Source organism: Arachis hypogaea, chromosome 6 (genome assembly GCF_003086295.3).
Source record: "Arachis hypogaea cultivar Tifrunner chromosome 6, arahy.Tifrunner.gnm2.J5K5, whole genome shotgun sequence".
Lineage (NCBI taxonomy): Eukaryota > Viridiplantae > Streptophyta > Magnoliopsida > Fabales > Fabaceae > Arachis > Arachis hypogaea.
In genome coordinates, this window is record NC_092041.1 from 86,873,705 (window position 1) to 86,894,439 (window position 20,735).

Consider the following 20,735-nt stretch of genomic DNA (forward strand, 5'->3'; position numbering starts at 1 on the left):
GAATTGATGGCGGCATTCAAGAGAATCCGGAAGGTCTAAACCTTTCTGTGGTATTCTGAGTAGGATTCAAGGATTGAATGACTGTGACGAGCTTCAAACTCGCGATTATGGGGCGTTAGTGACAGACGCAAAAGAATCACTGGATTCTATTCCGACATGATCGAGAACCGACAGCTGAATAGCCGTGCTGTGACAGAGCGCGTTGAACATTTTCACTGAGAGGACGGGACTGTAGCCATTGACAATGGTGATGCCCAACATACAGCTTGCCATGGAAAGGAGTAAGAAGGATTGGATGAAGACAATAGGAAAGCAGAGAAACGGAAGGGACAAAGCATCTTCATACGCTTATCTGAAATTCTCACCAATGAATTACATAAGTATCTCTATCTTTATTTTATGCTTTATTCATAAATTATTCATAACCATTTGAATCTGCCTGACTGAGATTTACAAGATGACCATAGCTTGCTTCATACCAACAATCTCCGTGGGATCGACCCTTACTCGCATAAGGTTTATTACTTGGACGACCCAGTGCACTTGCAGGTTAGTTGTGCGAAGTTGTGATAAAGAGTTGAGATTGCAATTGAGTGTACCATGTTGATGGCGCCATTGATGATCACAATTTTGTGCACCAGCAATCCATCCGGAACATCCTTGCTGCTTCCTCTCAATCAGAGGATACAACTGATTCAGATCCTGGTCCTCAATTAATTCGAAAGCCAAGACTCATTCTGGTAACATGATCATTTCTACATATATTTCATTTGAGTTAGAATATAAATCTTAACTTATAATTGTGTTCCTTTCATATCAGCCTACTACTGCTGCTCACTCAATCACATCTCCTTTGGCACTTGATCAACCACTTTTACAACCACATCATGATCTGGGATATTCCACATCTCATGATTCAATCCAAGCTACAGAGTCCATTGAGCCACTACAGGTTGCTTTTCCACCTCCCTCTGGAACACAGGTGGTTGATTTGACAAAAGACCCTACATAGCATTCTCCAACATAGACTCAAATCTTTGGACCAACCTCACCAACCAACTAGGATGCCCTTTCTGCTGAAAATCATGTGGCTCCAGACTCTGACTCTGTCTCTCGAGTTGCTGAAACTACCAATTCAGATTCTCCTCGATCCAGAGTCTTAGAAACTCCCCAGGGACTCTTCAGTCCCCCTCAACAAGCTGAATTTCAAACTCCTCCTGGTCAAGAACCTGGAAACTTGGTTGCTTCTACCACACCTACAAGTGCCACCTTAGCCAACCTGGTTTTAATCTTAAATCAAGCCATCCAAGAGGACGAAGTGCCTGTTTCTGCACCAATAATTCCCAGACCTTCTACATCTAGTCCTTTATTCGAGTTGAATGTTGATACTCGAGAACAACTTCGATCACTTCTTAAACTCTTGGATCACCCACCTGTTGCATGGATCAATGATGCAATTCTCAACCAACTTTTATCTGATTTTTTGAATTCTACCTTTGAACTTTCGGCTTCTACTCCACATTCTGCCATAGTCCACCAATTCAAATAACTTGCCAATAACAGCGTAGCTTTCCAAAACAAACTCCAAGAGATTGAGAACGAGGAAGCTAAAATCAAAACTAAAGTAGAAGGTTGTGCTGCGGCCCTTAAACCAATCAAAGCTTTCCGTGAAGAATTCAATTTGAGAATCTCTCAGGCTATTTCTGTTCAGCCTTTTTATGACAAGAAAGAGATAAAACTTGAAACAGAATTAGCTCAGATCAATGAAAAACTTTCCAAAATATGCAAGAGACGAGCTGATATAGCCATACCTCCGACAACTGCCCAACAAGAACAACAACAACTCATCTAAGAAATTGTTTCTATTGAGAGCAAACAAGACGAATATGGGAAACAACTTGACAAGGTCCAATACGAAAAATTCAAGCATGCTGAGGCACTTGCAGCTCTAGATCATGAAAGAGCAAAGCTACGCTCAGACTTGGCAAATCTCATGGCGCCTCATACATCTTCTTAAATTTTAGTATTTGTAATAGTTTCATTTCCTTTTGGACTTATGCACTTTGACTCTAATTTTGCAAACAATAATATTTCTTTAAGTATTTTTCATTAATTGAATCAATTATGTTTCTCGATTCGATATCTTTGATCTGATATGCATTTTCCGAATACAATCCTATTACTTGGAAAGGTTCTTTCCAGGTATGGGACCATTTGCTAAGAAATCTCAATTTCTTTTCCATTGGCAAAATAACTTTTAAAACCAACTCACCTATATTGAAACAATTTTCTCTTATTCGACGATTATAACTTTGAGCAACACCTTCTTTTTGTCAAATCATATTCTCAAGTGCCAAGATTCGCTCTGAGTCTAATTCATTCAACTCATCAAACATTGTATTCCAGTAATCATCGACTGGCAAGTCATTCTGTTTCGATACTCTCAAAGTATTCAAATTAATCTCTAATGGTAGTGATGAATAGATTTTTGATGGTTTAGAATTCACAAATGAAATCTCGTTGCAATATAGTTTCTAAACCAACAAAAAAATCCTTTCATACAAAAGATTGTTTGTCACAAGTAACAAATCCCTAAAATTAATAATCGAAGTATTCAAACCTCGGGTTGTTCTCCCTAGAAATTGCAATAAAGTGTCTTGTTATTGGCTATGAGGTATGTTTTGTGGTTTTTGAGATAAGAGACAAAAAATGTAAATGGCAATGAAAATAAACTAACAACTAACAAAGCTCTTGGCAAGGTATGAGAACTAGAAGTCCTATCCTAGCCATCCTCCTTAATTGTGACAACAATTGTCCATTGCTCCCACTTAGTTAACCTCTACTATGGAGAAAAGTCAAGTAGATGGATTAACTTGAGTCCACAAGTCCTAGTCAAATTCCAAAGGAAAGACTAGCTTTAGTGGCATTCAAATCAATTAGCAACTTCTAATTATCAATCAACAAAGGAATTAGATAACTCAATAGTCACTAATTACTCTACCAAATCCAAGAGGAGAAAAATCTAACTCATAACTAAAAGAGGCATTTCATCAAACACATAAAAGGCAATAAAGGTAAACAACATAAATTGCAAGAATGAAAGAGAGATCTAACTACAAAGACAATAGATCCATAATAAAAAAACCAAATCAAACATGAAAAAGCATGGAAATCATAAATTGCATTGAAAGATAAATGGAGATCTACATGAGAATTCATAAAGCAAAAGGAAAATAGAAGTAAGAGTAGAAGTAGATCTAGATCAAAGAGAAGATAACTAAACTAAACCTAATCCTAATTCTAGAGAGAAAAGAGAGCTTCTCTCTCTAGAAACTAACTTCCCCTCCGAAACTTAAACTAAAAACTAACTAAGACTCTAGATAGATGATCCCTTTTCAATCCTTGGGTTAAATAGCATCAGATGTGAGTTGGATTTGGGCCTGGAAAGCCCAGAATTTGCCTCCAGTGTTTTGCCTTTAAGTGTGTCACGTGCGAGTATTGACGCGTATGCACCATGTACGCGTACGCGTCGCCAGACAATTTTCTATCCACGCGTACGTGCCATGTACGCGTAGGCGTCTGATGCGGCATAAATTGGTGAATTAAAAATTATTAAAATGTGTACATTGCAAGTATAGTTCTTAACTCACCGGAAATCCATTTATCAATTTAGAAAGGTGTCACAGAAATTTAAATTTTAAAATACTGGGAGTATGAATCCCAGGTCGTCTCCCAACGAGTTGCAGAAAAGTGTGCTATTTTATTAATCAGATGTTTTCAAAAAGGTTTGAGTTGAGTAAACAGGAAATAAAATTGGAGAATTTGAATAATGTAAATAAAAGCCTTGATTGGGAGTTGATTAGTTGGAAGTTCCGCTATTGTTGGATTACTCTCTAGATTAATTGATAATTAAAGGTTATCCTGTTTAGTTATCTCTTACTAGGTAAGGAAAAGTTAAACAAGTTGGGATGCTATGCCCATTCACAAGTTGCAATCTACTTAATTAAAAGGGATTGGTGTTAGTGACTAGAGGGCAAGCCAACAATAACCCAATTATAATTTTTCTTTCAAGTCTTCCAACTCAATTGGTTCCTTTCAATCAACTCCCCATCGAGTTAGGGAACTACTCGCTCATTGTGAATGTAAAATTCATGACATATGAAAAGGAATTAAAGAAAGACATTGTAAATAAAAATCAAAATAATCAAATAAAAATAAAAGTAATCCTTGTATTAAATAAATCCTAATAATATTCCAATGGTAAAATTAACAAAGCAAAGGACATGGAAGAGTAAAGCCAAGTAAAGAAAACGAACTAGAATGACGAAGTCTTGATGAGGTAATAACTCTTCTCAGTATCCCAATGCAAAAAGTGAGAGAAAAATAAAATCCCAAAAACTATCAATCTGTAGAGAGAAAAACCTAGAGGAGGAGTAAAAACTAGATCTAAAACTAAAAACTGTGTAGAATGAATGTTGTCTCTGGTTTCTGTATGTTCTCTGGCTCTAGTCTGCTGTTCTGGGCCGAGAACTGGGTCAAAATAGGGCCCACAATCGCTCCCAATGAAATCTGCAGATTCTGCAGATCGCGCACGTCATGCGATCGCGTCATCCATGCGGACGCGTCATTCGCGTTTTTCCCTTCCACGCGTTCGCGTCGTCCACGCCTCCGCGTCACTTGTGCTTTTCCATTCCGCGCGGTCGCGTGAGCCATGCGGCCGCGTCACTGCGATTTTTCCTCTTTCGCGCGAACGCGTGAACTATGCGGCCGCGTCACTTCTCGCTGATTACCTCCTCAATTTCTTGTGTTCCTTCTATTTTTGCTAGCTTCCTTTCTAATCTCCAACTTATCCATGCCCTATAAAGCCTGAAACACTTAGCACACAGATCACGGCATCGAATGGGATAAAGGAGAACTAAAATGCATAATTAAAAAGTCTCTAGGAAGCAGTTTTCAATCATGTAATAATTTCAGGAAGGAAATATAAATGCATGCTAAATTAATGAATAAGTGGGTCAGGATCATGATAAAACCACACAATTAAACACAATATAAACCATAAAATAGTGGTTTATCAACCTCCCCACACTTAAACATTAGCATGTCCTCATGCTTAATTGAAGGAGATAAGATAAATAAGTATGAACATGTAGAAACTCATGCAATGCAATGCAACCTATATATATATATGAATGCAACTATATGATTATTGCCCACTTGATCAAAAGTAAATAAGCTCTTCAAAATAATTACAAATCAAATTCCACTAATTCTATCATTATACAGCAAGACAGATAAAAGTGCAAGAAGATAGCTCATGAAAGCGGGGAACATGGAAATTCAAGCATTGAACCCTCACTGATGATGTATGTACGCTCTAATCTCTCTAGTGTATAAGGTAATCACTCTATCCTTCTCTAATCATGCTCTCTAACTTTTGTTTTCTCCTAACCAATCAACAATAGTTAATATGCCAATGCAGACATCATGAGGTCTTTTCAAGGTTGTAATGGGGCCAAGGTAAGGGTAGGGATACATATATGGTTAAGTAAGCTTATAAATTGAATCTTTAATTAACCCAGCTTTAACCCAACCTATATATTTTATATAACTTTAGAATTTATACCTAGCTACCCAGAATTCCCTTTTACATTCCATACTCATGTATCAATTTTGTCATATGTGCATTGATCTTTGAATTTTTTTTTATTCAGCTTTGGGGTGATTTTGTCCTCTTATTTATTTATTGATTTTTTTAATAAAAATAAACATAGCTTATCAATGTACATAGATTTTTAATTCTTATAGCTTCACATGAGTAGGTATCCAAATTCCCATTGTATTATCATGACATATTCCCTTAATAACTTTTGTTCCCACAAATTCCTATACTTAACTAGTATACACAATTCTATCTTAAGCTAACCAAAGATTCAATTTGGGATATACAATTATTTTTCCACTTAAGGCTAGTAATGTGGTAAAATATAGAACAAATGAGATTTTAAGGCTCAAAGTGGTTAACAAAGGTAATTAAAAATGGTAGGCTTAATTTGGATAAGTGAGTTTAAACAAATAATGGCCTCAATCACATGCAAGCATATAAACATAATAACTATTGGACATATAGGATGAAACAAAATTTAGATTACAATCATAGAGAAGTAAACACACAAGAATAAAATAATTACGGTTAAATAATGTAACCATGCATAAAGGCTCAAAGTTTCACAGGTTGTGTGTTCTTTAGCTCAAAAAATCATGTTCCAAATACAGCTTCAAGCAAATTTATCATAAGAGTTTTGAAATTTTGTTCCAAAAATATCTTTTTAGAAGAAACTTATTGTCTTTTCAATCAAGTAGAACATGCATGCAACTAACCATTTCTAAAAAAAGAAAATCTAACTAAAATATCCTAATTTATTGGTGCTAGGGAAGAGAATTTACCTTCGGAAGTCAGATACTGACCGACCTCCCCACACTTAAGGCTTTGCACCGTCCTCGGTGCCATTTGTCAGGAACAATGGTGGGCTGGTGGCAGTGTCTCCACAGTCGGGGCCGTCATGGCTCCCTATGTTGGTGAAGGAAGTGGAGTCCGGGGTGTCTGAGTCTCTGCAGTCTCCTCTAAGCAGCTCCCTGAGGTGTTTGAATCGGCGTTGATTGCGGCGCTCTCGGAGCTTTGCTTTCCTTTCATGTTGGTCCAACCGCTTCAGAATCTGATGCAGCAGTTGACTAGTAGATGGTGGAGGAGCTGCAGCATCCTCTGTGGACTGACTGGTAGTAGCAAGTTGTGGCCTGAGATATCTCCTGTTAGGGACATACTGATCATCCCGTGGAAGAATGGCTTTGGTGTCTCCAGCTCTGTATGATACTCCGGCTGCTGAGATAAGATCAGAGACCAATGCGGGGAAAGGTAGGTTGCCCGTGATCTGCACATGTTCCATAGCATTCCGGATATGTCGCGGTAAATTGAGAGGCTGGTCTGTGAGGATGCACCATAGTAGAATGGCCATGTCTGCGGTGAAGGAGGACTCATGAGTACTCGAAAAGACGTAATGGGACATAATCTGTGCCCATACGTGAGCCTCTAAGGTAAGTGCGGAAGTCGAGATTCCCTTAGGATGGGAATGATGGTATCTGAAGATCCATTTGCTGCTAGGGCGAGCAATAACTCTGAGAACAACGTCCCAGTCAAAAGTGTATGCCTGGCGCTTGATTGCGGCTTTCTGAAAAGCATCCAATCCTTCTGGAGCAGGTGGGAGATCTAAGGCTTGCTGTATGGCTTCTTCTGTAATGGAGACTTGCTTCTGGCGTAAATAGATAAACTGCAGAGTCGGCAGGTGGAAGTTGGAGTAGAACTCAACAACCCAAGAAAGATTAACCTGTCGTGGCTGTCTCTGTAAAAATCCCCAATGTCTCTGTGCAATTTGTGTTTCAACAAATTCAGCGATACGAGGCGGAAGGATAAGAAGGTGTTCATTATTGTAATTTTGAGCTGCCAGGATGGGGAACATCTGCTCACAGTAGCGATTTGGGAATCGTGCAGTGTCCTTGGCTGGGAAGGCTCGCTCCTTTTCATCAACCTTGATAATCCTTTTAATTCTTTTTGTTGAGGGCTTGACTGTAGTTGAAGAAGGTTCTACCACTAATGCTGTCTTCGTACCTTTCCTTGCTGTGGGTTTAGGGGTAGCTTTCTCTTTGCCTTTCTTGGTGGCCATTCTAAAAAAGGGGAGAGAAAGTAAGTTAGATCCAAAGAATTAAAGCAAGGAAGGAGATGGAGTGAGTAATAAACAGTGCACAGTAAAGATGAATGAAATGAACACATGGTCATGACAACATGTGAAAAGATCATTAAAGGAAATAGAACAAGTGCACGAAAGGGTAAGTAGATGCAAGATGATTATTGGCATGCCGGCAAGGGCATGAGTAGCATAGATCAAGCATCACTTCGTAACAAACTAACATGTTTGTATTGGCGATTAAATTGAATTAATAAAATAGTAAAAGAAATTTGTTAAAAACATGCATTGAGTAGTAAAATAGGATAATGTAGAAAAGTGCATGATGCCATATGGGCTTTTTCACAAACATATAGCATGCATGGTAAAGAAGTCATAGAAAGTATTAAAGTAAACATGCAAGCAATCCTTTTATGAAAATATGATATAATTGCCAAACAATTTGCAACAATCCACAAGCAAATAATGAGGAATGATGACTCAAATAACTTTCTAGCACCAAGTAAAAAGGAAAGAAGAAGAAAGAAAATATGGATAATGAAAAGAAAAGAAAAGAAAAGAAAATAACATATAAAATAAGAAGAATGATAGAAAAGGAAGAAGGGAAGAAGAAAATAAAACCTTGTTAATGAAGGTGAGAGAGAGAGAGAGAGTGAAAGGTGAGATAGAAGGAAGAAGGGAGAAGGAAGAAATAAGGAGGGAAAAGAAAAATTAGGATTTGGAGGAGAGAAAGATAAGATATTTTGGCAGTTTTGGTGGAGCTGTGCGGCGCAAGCGACGCGGCCGCGTAGGGCACGCGTTCGCATGATTGCGCTTTAGTTTAGTTGACGCGATCGCATCGGCCACGCGATCGCGTGACCCATATTGTGCTTCTGGCGCGAGGGTAGCCTCGTGCCTACACAACTCTCTGTTCAAATTGATATATTTGCCAAAATTGGGGTGACGCGATCGCGTAAGGCATGCGATCGTGTGAGTGGGCTTCAGAAGGGATGATGTGGACGCGTCAGCGACGCGGTCGCGTGATAGGGATGGTGTGTCCAGCACCACTTTCGCACAATATTTCGTTGTGCACCCCTTTTACGTCGAAAATCAGGGCACGCGGCCGCATGGGAGGCCAAGAATCCCATGTGACGCGGCCGCGTCAGCGACACGGTCGCGTGGGACAATTTGTGCCATTGGAACGCCTCCAGCCACGCACCAGCGAAACTCTCTATTCGTTTTTTATTTTCTCACCTCTTCTTGCGACGCGGACGCATCGCTGATGCGGTCGCGTCGCGCGGCTCTTTTTTTTATAAAAATATATGAATGCAGATGCATGAAGGTACTGATAAAGAGAAGAGTTATTGACTTGGAAAAACTAAAGATAGAAAGAAAAGAACGATCATACCATGGTGGGTTGTCTCCCACCTAGCACTTTGCTTTAACGTCCGTAAGTTGGACGCTCCACTAGCTCAAACTTCTGCTATGTGGGGATCTTCCAAGAGGAAGATCTCAAGCTCTTTGTTTTTCTGCATCTTCTCTCCATGGTACAGCTTCAGACGTTGTCCATTAACTTTAATAAGTTCAGAGTGTGAAGGGTGGCTTAGGTGATAAACTCCGTATGGTTCGGCCTTCTCTACTCTGTATGGACCTTCCCATCTTGATCTCAACTTGCCTGGCATGAGTTTTAGTCGAGATTTGTAAAGGAGGACTAAATCCCCAGGTTGGAACTCTTTTCTCTTGATGTGCTGATCATGTACAGCCTTCATCTTCTCCTTGTATATTCTTGAGTTCTCATAAGCTTCTAGGCGAAGGCTCTCCAGTTCTTGCAGTTGCAACTTCCTTTCAGCTCCAGCTTACTCAATTCCCATGTTGCACTCATTGACTGCCCAAAAGGCTCTGTGCTCTACTTCAACTGGGAGATGACAAGCTTTTCCATAAACTAAGCGGAAAGGACTCATCCCAATGGGAGTTTTATATGCTGTCCTGTATGCCCATAGTGCATCTTGTAGCCTGGTGCTCCAGTCTTTTCTATGAGGTTTGACTATCTTCTGCAAGATACGCTTTATCTCTCTGTTTGACACCTCGGTTTGCCCATTGGTTTGAGGATGGTATGCTGTTGCAACCTTATGAATTATCCCATGCTTCTTCATTAATCCTGTGAGTCTCCTGTTACAGAAATGGGTGCCTTGATCGCTCACGATTGCTCGTGGTAATCCAAAGCGGCAAATAATATGGTTTCTCACAAAGGAAACAACAGTGTTAGCATCATCAGTGCGGGAAGGAATTGCTTCCACCCATTTGGAAACGTAATCCACAACTAACAATATATAAAAATGACCATTAGAATTTGGGAACGGACCCATGAAGTCAATGCCCCAAACATCAAAAATTTCACAAAAAGCATAATTTGTTGAGGCATCTCATCCCTCCTGGATATATTACCAAATTTTTGGCATGGGGAACAAAATTTACAAAACTCAGCAGCGTCTCTAAAAAGAGTAGGCCACCAGAATCCACAGTCTAAGATCTTTCTAGCTGTTCTTTGAGGGCCAAAATGTCCTCCACTCTCAGATGAGTGACAGGCCTCTAAAATAGACTGGAATTCTGATTGAGGCACATAACGTCTAATTACCTGATCAGCGCCACATCTCCACAAATATGGGTCATCCCATATATAATATTTAGACTCGCTTTTCAGCTTGTCCCTTTGATGCTTAGAAAAGTGTGGAGGAAATGTGCGGCTAACTAGATAATTAGCTACAGGTGCGTACCAAGGGGCTACTTCAGATACTGCTTGCAGGTTATCCAATGGGAAATTATCATCTATAGGAGCAGAATCATCCTTAATGTGCTCAAGGCGACTCAAGTGGTCTACCACTAGATTCTGGTTACCACTCCTATCCTTTATTTCTAAATCAAATTCTTGTAAAAGCAGTATCCAACGTATGAGCCTTGGTTTGGACTCCTTTTTAGCTAATAGATACTTTAAAGCTGCATGGTCCGAATACACTACTACTCTAGTACTAAGTAAATAAGCTCAGAATTTATCCAGAGCAAAAACAATAGCAAGAAGCTCTTTGTCAGTAGTAGTATAATTGGACTGGGCAGCGTTTAAAGTCTTAGACACATAAGCAATAACAAAAGGATCCTTACCTTCACGCTGAGCCAGCGCTGCTCCTACTGCATGGTTGGAAGCATCGCACATGATTTCAAATGGCTGGCTCCAGTCTGGTCCTCTCACAATTGAAGCTTGAGTCAGGTTGGTCTTCAGCTTATCAAACGCTTGCTTACAATCCTCACTGAACTCGAACTCAATATCCTTCTGCAGTAATCTGGATAAGGGCAGTGCTACCTTACTGAAGTCCTTAATAAATCTCCTGTAAAAACCTGCATGTCCAAGGAACGAACGGACTTTCCTCACAGAGGAGGGGTAAGGTAAACTAGAAATAACATTGACCATTGCTGGGTCTACAGAAATACCAGTATTAGATACAACATGTCCTAGTATAATCCCTTATTTAACCATAAAATGACATTTTTCAAAATTTAATACAAGGTTTGTATTGACACATCTATCCAATACTCTAGATAATCCATCTAAGCAAAGGCTAAAAGAATCACCATAAATGCTAAAATCATCCATGAAAACCTCCATACAGTCCTCAATAAGATCAGAGAAAAGACTCATCATGCACCTCTGGAAAGTAGCTGGTGCATTGCACAAGCCAAAGGGCATTCTCTTGTAAGCATAAGTCCCAAAAGGACATGTAAAAGTAGTCTTTTCCTGATCCTCAGGAGCTATATGAATCTGGAAATAACCTGTGTAACCATCTAAAAAGCAATAATGTGATTTACCTGACAGGCGATCCAGCATTTGATCAATGAATCGGAGTGGGTAGTGATCCTTACGGGTGGCTTGGTTGAGACGCCTGTAATCAATGCAGACTCTCCAAGCGTTCTGTACTCTGGTTGCTATGAGCTCTCTATGCTCATTCTTCACTGTAGTGACTCCAGACTTCTTGGGCACCACTTGTACTGGGCTAACCCATTCACTGTCTGAAATGGGATAAATGATACATGCTTCCAATAGTCTGGTCACTTCCTTTTTGACAACTTCCAAAATAGTAGGATTCAGTCTTTTTTGGGGTTGGCGGACAGGTCTTGATCCTTCATCTAAAAATATTCTGTGCTCACATACTTGAGGGTTGATGTCTACTATGTCTGCCAAACTTCATCCAATTGCTTTCTTGTGCTTTCTTAGCACATTAAGTAACTACTCTTCCTGTTCAGGAGTGAGGTCCTGTGCAATAATAATTGGAAACTTCTGCTCATCTTCAAGATAAGCGTATTTGAGATATGGAAGGAGAGGTTTCAACTCTATCTTTTGGTCATGGGCAGGCTCTGGATTGTTTGGAGTTTGTAAAAATACCGAAGTATCCTTATTGTCAGTTAATAGAGTCCCCACACTTGGATTTTGTTCTGTGTACTTTTCTTCCAGCTCTTCCTGGTGAATTTCAGCTACAGTTTTATCTATGATATCACACTGGAAGATAGAATGATCTTCTGGAGGGTTGTTTGTGACTCCATTCAAATTGAAGATTACTATTCAGCCATCTATTTCAAAAGAATATGTTCCTAAAAAAGCATCTAATTTGAATCTTGATGTCTTCAGGAATGGTCTGCCAAGTAGGATTGATGATGGCTTATTGGTGGACGAAATTGTGATCCATGTTCTAACTATTTTGAGATGAAAGCTTTATTATGGTACTGGTTGAATTCACAACTCCGTTCAACTAACCAGCAAGTGTACTGGGTCGTCCAAGTAATAAACCTTACGTGAGTAAGGGTCGATCCCACAGAGATTGTTGGTATGAAGCAAGCTATGGTCACCTTGCAAATCTCAGTCAGGCAGATTAAATTGGTTTATGGGTTTCGAAAATAAAAATAAGAGAATAGATTATAAAAAGGATAGAAGACTTATGCAGATTCATTGGTGGGAATTTCAGATAAGCGAATGGAGATGCTGCATGGCTCAAGGACGCCTGCTCTCCTACTGCTTCTACTCAATCCTTCTTACTCCTTTCCATGGCAAGCTTTGTATAGGAGTTCACCATCAGCGGTGGCTACTTTCAATCCTCTCGGGAAAATGATCCTATGCGGCTGTCACTCGCACGGCTAATCGTCTGGAGGCATCACCCATGGTTGATGGCTACATCCCATCCTCGCAGTGAAAACTAATGCTCACGCACTCTGTCACAGTACGGCTAATCACTGGTTGGTTCCCGCTCCTACTGGAATAGAATCCCTTGATTCTTTTGCGTCTGTCACTAACGCCCAGCACTTGCAAGTTTGAAGCACGTCACAGTCATTCATTACCGGAATCCTACTCGGAATACCACAGACAAGGTGAGACTTTCCGGATTCCCAGGATCCTACTCGGAATACCACAGACAAGGTGAGACTTTCCGGATCCTCATAAATGCCGCCATCTATCTAGCTTATACCACGAAGATTCTGTTGGGGAATCTAAGAGATACGCATTCAAGCTCTGTTGCATGTAGAACGGAAGTGGTTGTCAATCACGCGCGTTCATAAGTGAGAATGATAATGAGGGTTATCTAACTCATTACATTCATCATGTTCTTGGGTACGAATGAATATCTTGGAATAAGAATATGAGATATTTGAATAAAAGATAATAGAATTGCATTAATGCTTGAGGTACAGCAGAGCTCCACACCCTTAATCTATGGTGTGCAGAAACTCCACCGTTGAAAATACATAAGCAAAGAGTTCAGGCATGGCCGAATGGCCAGCCCCCCCTAACGTGATCAATGATCTCTTAGGATGAAGAATAAAACAAAACTGAGACCAAAGATGAAACGTGGTCAAAAGATATCTAATACAATAGTTAAATGTTCTATTTATAATGAACTAGCTCCTAGGGTTTACATGAGTAAGTAATTGATGCATAAATTCACTTCCGGGGCCCACTTGGTGTATGTTTGGGCTGAGCTTGATCAATCCACGAGCTGAGGCTTCTCTTGGAGTTGAACTCTGAGTTATGACGTGTTTTGGGCGTTCAACTCCGGATCATGACGTTTTTCTGGCGTTTAACTCCAGACAGCAGCTTGTACTTGGCGTTCAACGCCAAGTTACGTCGTCATTCTTCGAATAAAGTATGGACTATTATATATTGCTGGAAAGCCCTGGATGTCTACTTTCCAACGCCGTTGAGAGCGCGCCAATTGGAGTTCTGTAGCTCCAGAAAATCCATTTCGAGTGCAGGGAGGTCAGATTCCAACAACATCAGCAGTCCTTTTGTCAGCCTTCTTCAGAGTTTTGCTCAAATCCCTCAATTTCAGTCAGAATTTACCTGAAATCACAGAAAAACACACAAACTCATAGTAAAGTCCAGAAATGTGAATTTAACATAAAAACTAATGAAAACATCCCTAAAAGTAGCTCAAACTTACTAAAAACTATATAAAAACAATGCCAAAAAGCGTATAAATTATCAGCTCATCACAACACCAAACTTAAATTGTTGCTTATCCCCAAGCAACTGAAAATCAATTAGGATAAAAGAAGAGAATATACTATAAATTCCAGAATATCAATGAATATTAATTTAATTAGATGAGCGGGACTTGTAGCTTTTTGCTTCTGAACAGTTTTGGCATCTCACCTTTTCCTTTGAAGTTTAGAGTGATTGGCGTCTCTAGGAACTTAGAATTTCGGATAGTGTTATTGACTCTCCTAGTTAAGCATGTTGATTCTTGAACACAGCTACTTATGAGTCTTGGCTGTGGCCCTAAGCACTTTGTCTTCCAGTATTACCACCGGATACATAAATGCCACAGACACATGACTGGGTGAACCTTTTCAGATTGTGACTCAGCTTTGCTAGAGTTCCCAGTTAGTGGTGTCCAGAGCTCTTAAGCACACTCTTTTTTTGCTTTGGATCACGACTTTGACCACTCAGTCTCAAGCTTTTCACTTGGACCTTCATGACACAAGCACATGGTTAGGGACAGCTTGATTTAGCCGCTTAGGCCTGGATTTAATTTCCTTGGGCCCTCCTATCCATTGATGCTCAAAGCCTTGGATCCTTTTTACCCTTGCCTTTTGGTTTTAAGGGCTATTGGCTTTTTCTACTGCTCCTTCTTTTTCTTTCTATTTTTTTTTCACAAGCTTCCTTTTTCACTGCTTTTTCTTGCTTCAAGAATCAATTTCATGATTTTTCAGATCATCAATAACATTTCTCTTTGTTCATCATTCTTTCAAGAGCCAACAATTTTAACACTCATAAACAACAATATCAAAAGACATATGCACTGTTCAAGCATTCATTCAGAAAACAAAAATTATTGCCACCACATCAATATAATTAAATTAAATTCAAGGATAAATTCAAAATTTATGTACTTCTTATTCTTTTGAATTAAAACATTTTTCATTTTAAGAGAAGTGAAGGATTCATGGATTTCATTCATAGCTTTAAGGCATGGTTACATACTAATGATCATGAAATAAAGACACAAAACATAGATAAACATAATACTAAAAGCCGAAAACAGAAAAAGATAAAGAACAAGGAATGAATCCACCTCTAGTGGCGTCTTCTTCTTGAAGGACCAATGATGTTCTTAAGCTCTTCTATGTCCCTTCCTTGCCTTTGTTGCTCCTCCCTCATTGCTCTTTGATCTTCTCTTATTTCTTGGAGAATGACGGAGTGTTCATGATGTTCCACCCTTAATTGTTCAACATTATGACTCAAATCTTCTAAAGAGGTATTGAGTTGCTCCCAATAGTTGTTGGGAGGAAAGTGCATTCCTTGAGGCATTTGTTGATGATGAACTTCCTCATGTTCTTCTTGAGGGCCGTGAGGAACTTCTCTTGTTTGCTCCATCCTTTTCTTGGTGATGGGCGTGTCTTCTTCAATGGAGACATCTTCATCTATGATAACTCCAGCTGAGTAACATAGATGGCAAATAAGGTGAGGGAAGGCTAGCCGTGCCATGGGTGAGGACTTGTCGGCTATTTTGTAGAGTTCATTGGAGATGACCTCATGAACTTCTACTTCCTCTCCAATCATGATGCTATGGATCATGATAGCCCGATCCACAGTAACTTCAGATCGGTTGCTAGTAGGAATGATGGATCTTTGGATGAATTCCAACCATCCTCTAGCCACTGGCTTGAGATCCAGTCTTCTTAGTTGAACTGGCTTGCCTTTGGAGTCTATTCTCCACTGAGCTCCTTCCACACATATGTCCATAAGGACTTGGTCCAGCCTTTGATTAAAGTTGACCCTTCTAGTGTAGGGGCGTTCATCTCCTTGCATCATAGGCAAGTGAAACGCCAACCTCACATTTTCCGGACTAAAATCTAAGTATTTCCCCCGAACCATTGTGATATAGTTCTTTGGATTCGGGTTCATACTTTGATCATGGTTTCTAGTGATCCATGCATTGGCATAGAACTCTTGAACCATCAATATTCCAACTTGTTGCATGGGGTTGGTTATGACTTCCCACCCTCTTCTTTGAATTTCATGTCGGATTTCCGGATACTCATTCTTTTTGAGCTTGAAAGGGACCTCGGGGATCACCTTCTTCTTTGCCACAACATCATAGAAGTGGTCTTGATGGCTCTTGGAGATGAATCTCTCCTTCTCCCATGACTCGGAGGTGGAAGCTTTTGTCTTCCCTTTCCCTTTTCTAGAGGATACTCCGGCCTTAGGTGCCATTGATGGTAATGGAAAAACAAAAAGCTTATGCTTTTACCACACCAAACTTAAAATTTTGCTCGCCCTCGAGCAAGAAAGAAAAGAAAAGTAGAAGAAGAAGAAGAGAATATGGAAGAGAGGGAGAAGAGGTGGTTCGGCTATGTGGGAGAATGTGGGTTTGTGTTGTGTGAAAATGAAGTAGAATAGAAGGGTATTTATAGGGAGAGGGGAGGGTATAGGTTCGGCCAATTTGGGTGGGAATGGGTGGGAAAATGAATTTGAATTTTATGGAGGTAGGTGGGGTTTATGGGGAAGAGGGGGTTGATGTGAATGATGAATGGGGTAATTGGGAAGAGGAATTGAGGTGATTGGTGAGGAGTATTGGGTTTTGTGACATGGGGAATACAAATCACAAAAATAGGATTAAGAGGTAAGGTGGGAATATGGTAGGTGGGGATCCTGTGGGGTCCACAGATCCTGTGGTGGGGATCCTGTGGGGTCCACAGATCCTGAGATTAAAAGAAATACCATTCCTTCACCATATAGGCATGTAAAATGCCTTCATGCATCATTCTGGCGTTCAAACGCCCATTGGTGCATGTTCTGGGCGTTCAACGCCCATGTAATGCATGTTTCTGGCGTTGAACGCCAGTTTCATGCTTGTTTCTGGCGTTCAGCGCCAGTTTGTCCTCTCTGTGCACCTTCCTGGCGTTTAACGCCAGGTTGTTGCTTGTTTCTGTCGTTCAGCGCCAGAATGGTGCTCTGTTCTGGCGTTGAACGCCAGCCAGATGCATCTTACTGGCGTTGAACGCCAGTCTGCGCTGCCTCTAGGGTGAAAAATTTTTTTCTTCTGTTTTTGACTCTGTTTTTAATTTTTTTGATTTCTTTCGTGACTCCTCATGATCATGTACCTAATTAAACACAAAAATAACAAAGAAACAAAATAAAATAAAATTAGATAAATAAAATTGGGTTGCCTCCCAACAAGCGCTTCTTTAATGTCAATAGCTTGACAGTGGCTCTCATGGAGCCTCAAGGTGATCAGGTCAATGTTGTATAGTTGTCCACACCAAACTTAGAGTTTGGATATGGGATCTTAACACCAAACTTAGAGTTTGGTTGTGGCCTCACAACACCAAACTTAGAGTTTGACTGTGTGGGATCTTCTTGACTCTGAACTGAGAGAAGCTCTTCATGCTTACTCTCTTTTGTCACAGAGGGATGGCCATGTGCCTTAAACACAAGGTAGTCCCCATTCAATTGAAGGACTAACTCACCTCTGTTGACATCTATCACAGCTCCTGCTGTGGCTAGGAAAGGTCTTCCTAGGATGATGCATTCATCATCTTCCTTCCTAGTGTCTAGGATTATGAAATCAGCAGGGATGTAAAGGCCTTCAACCTTTACTAACACGTCCTCTACTATTCCATAAGCTTGTCTCACTGACTTGTCTGCCAATTGCAATGAGAACAAGGCAGGTTGTACCTCAATAATCCCTAGCTTCTCCATTACAGAGAGTGGCATCAGATTTATCCCTGACCCAAGATCACATAGAGCTTTTTCAAAGCTCATGGTGCCAATGGTGCAAGGTATTAAGAACTTGTCAGGATCTTGTTTCTTTTGAGGTAGAGTTCTCTGAATCCAAGTATCTAGTTCACTAATGAGCAAGGGAGGTTCACTTTCCCAAGTCTCATTACCAAATAACTTGGCATTCAGCTTCATGATAGCTCCTAAGTATTGAGCAACTTGCTCTCCAGTCACATCTTCATCCTCTTCAGAGGAAGAATAGTCTTCAGAGCTCATGAATGGCAGAAGGAGATTTAATGGAATCTCTATGGTCTCTAGATGAGCCTCAGATTCCTCTGGTTCCTTAATAGGAGACTCCTTCTTGCTTGAAGGACATCCCAGGAGGTCTTCCTCACTAGGATTTTCGTCCTCCTCCTCCTTAGTGCATTCGGCCACTTTGATCAAATCAATGGCCTTGCACTCTCCTTTTGGATTTTCTTCTGTATTGCTTGGGAGAATACTGGGAGGAGTTTCAATAACTTTCTTACTCAGCTGGCCTACTTGTGCCTCCAGGTTTCTATTGGAGGATCTTGTTTCATTCATGAAACTGAAAGTGGCCTTTGACAGATCAGAGACTATAATTGCTAAATTAGAAGTGTTTTGTTCAGAGTTCTCTGTCTGTTGCTGAGAAGATGATGGATATGGCTTACTATTGTTCAGCCTATTGCGTCCACCATTGTTAAAGCCTTGTTGAGGCTTCTGTTGATCCTTCCAGGAGAAATTTGGATGATTTCTCCATGATGGGTTATAGGTGTTTCCATAAGGTTCACCCATGTAATTAACCTCTGCCATGGCAGGGTTTTCAGGATCATAAGCTTCTTCAGAAGCTGCCTCTCTAGTGCTGTTGGATGCATGTTGCAATCCATTCAGATTTTGAGAGATAATGTTGACCTGTTGAGTCAACATTTTGTTCTGAGCCAATATGGCATTCAGAGCATCAATTTCAAGAACTCCTTTCTTCTGAGGTATCCCATTGTTCACGGAATTCCTCTCAGAGGTATACATGAACTGGTTGTTTGCAACCATGTCAATGAGTTCTTGAGCCTCTTCAGGCGTTTTCTTCAGGTGAATAGATCCACCTGCAGACTGGTCCAATGACATTTTCGAAAATTCAGAGAGACCATAATAGAATATATCTAATAGGGTCCATTCTGAAAACATGTCAGATGGACATCTTTTGGTCAGCTGCTTGTATCTCTCCCAAGCTTCATAGAGGGATTCACCATCTTTTTGTTTGAAGGTTTGAACATCCACTCTCAGCTTGCTCAGCTTTTGAGGAGGGAAGAACTTATCTAAGAAAGCAGTGACCAGCTTATCCCAGGAGTCCAGGCTATCCTTAGGTTGTGAATCCAACCATATTCTAGCTCTGTCTCTTACAGCAAAAGGGAAAAGCATGAGTCTGTAGACTTCAGGATCAACTCCATTCGTCTTTACAGTCTCACAGATCTGCAAGAATTCAGTTAAAAACTGATAAGGATCTTCAGATGGAAGTCCATAAAACTTGCAGTTTTGTTGCATTAAAGCAACAAGTTGAGGCTTAAGCTCAAAGTTATTGGCTCCTATGGCAGGAATGGAGATGCTTCTTCCATCAAACTTGGACGTTGGCTTTGTGAAGTCACCAAGCATTCTCCTTGCATTATTATTATTATTTTCGGCTGCCATCTCCTTCTCTTGTTCGAAAATTTCTGAAAGGTTATTTCTGGATTGTTGTAATTTAGCTTCTCTTAATTTTCTCTTCAGAGTCCTTTCAGGTTCTGGATCAACTTCAACAAGAGTGCCCTTTTCCCTGTTCCTGCTCATATGAAGGAGAAGAAAACAAGAAAAGAAAGAGGAATCCTCTATGTCACAATATAGAGATTCCCTTATGTTAGTAGAAGAAGAAAGGGGTATAAGAAAGAAGAAGGAAGGATTCGGATTTTTGGATGAAGAGAGGTGAAGAGAAGTGTTAGTAATTAAATAATTAAATAGAAGAAGAGAGGAGAGGGAGAGAATTTTCGAAAATAATTTTTGAAAATAGGGTAGTGATTTTCGAAAATTAAAGACAAAATATAATTAAATTAAAATTTAAAACAAAAAGAATTTTTGAAAAAGAGAGGGAGAGTTTTCGAAAATTAGAGAGGGAAAAGTGGTTAGGTGGTTTTGAAAAAGATAAGAAATAAACAAAAAGTTGGTTAGTTGATTGAAAAAGATTTGAAATCAAATTTTAAAAAGATAAGAAGATAAGAAGTTAGATAAGATATTTCGAAATCAAATTTTGAAAAAGATAAAATTTTTGAAAAAGATAAGATAAAAGATAAAAAGATAAGATAAAAATTTTAATAAAAAGATATTTTGAAAAAGATTTAATTTTTAAAATTACTTAACTGACAAGAAACTACAAGATAAGATTCTAGAACTTAAAGATTGAACCTTTCTTAACAAGAAAGTAACAATACTTCAAATTTTTGAACCAATCACATTACTTGTTAGTTAATTTTCGAAAATTAGATATAAAAGATAAGAAAAAGATTTTGAAAATATTTTGAAAAATAATTTTTGAAATTTTTGAAAATTATATATAAAAAATGAAAAAGATATGATTTTTGAAAAAGATAAGATTTTTAAAATTGAAATTTTGACTTGACTTGTAAGAAACAACTAATTTTGAAAATTTTTGACCAAGTCAACCCAAAATTTCGAAAATTTGGAGGAAAATAAGGAAAAGATATTTTTTTGAT

General features: G+C 39.5%; 1 non-coding gene across 1 annotated transcript; it reads left to right on the forward strand.

Moving 5' to 3' along the window:
* The first annotated feature begins 19,177 nt into the window (after window positions 1-19,177).
* Window positions 19,178-19,281, forward strand: LOC112700164 (small nucleolar RNA R71). Its single transcript, XR_003153081.1, has one exon. It is a non-coding gene; the product is annotated as a small nucleolar RNA R71 (small nucleolar RNA).
* The last annotated feature ends 1,454 nt before the right edge of the window (window positions 19,282-20,735 follow it).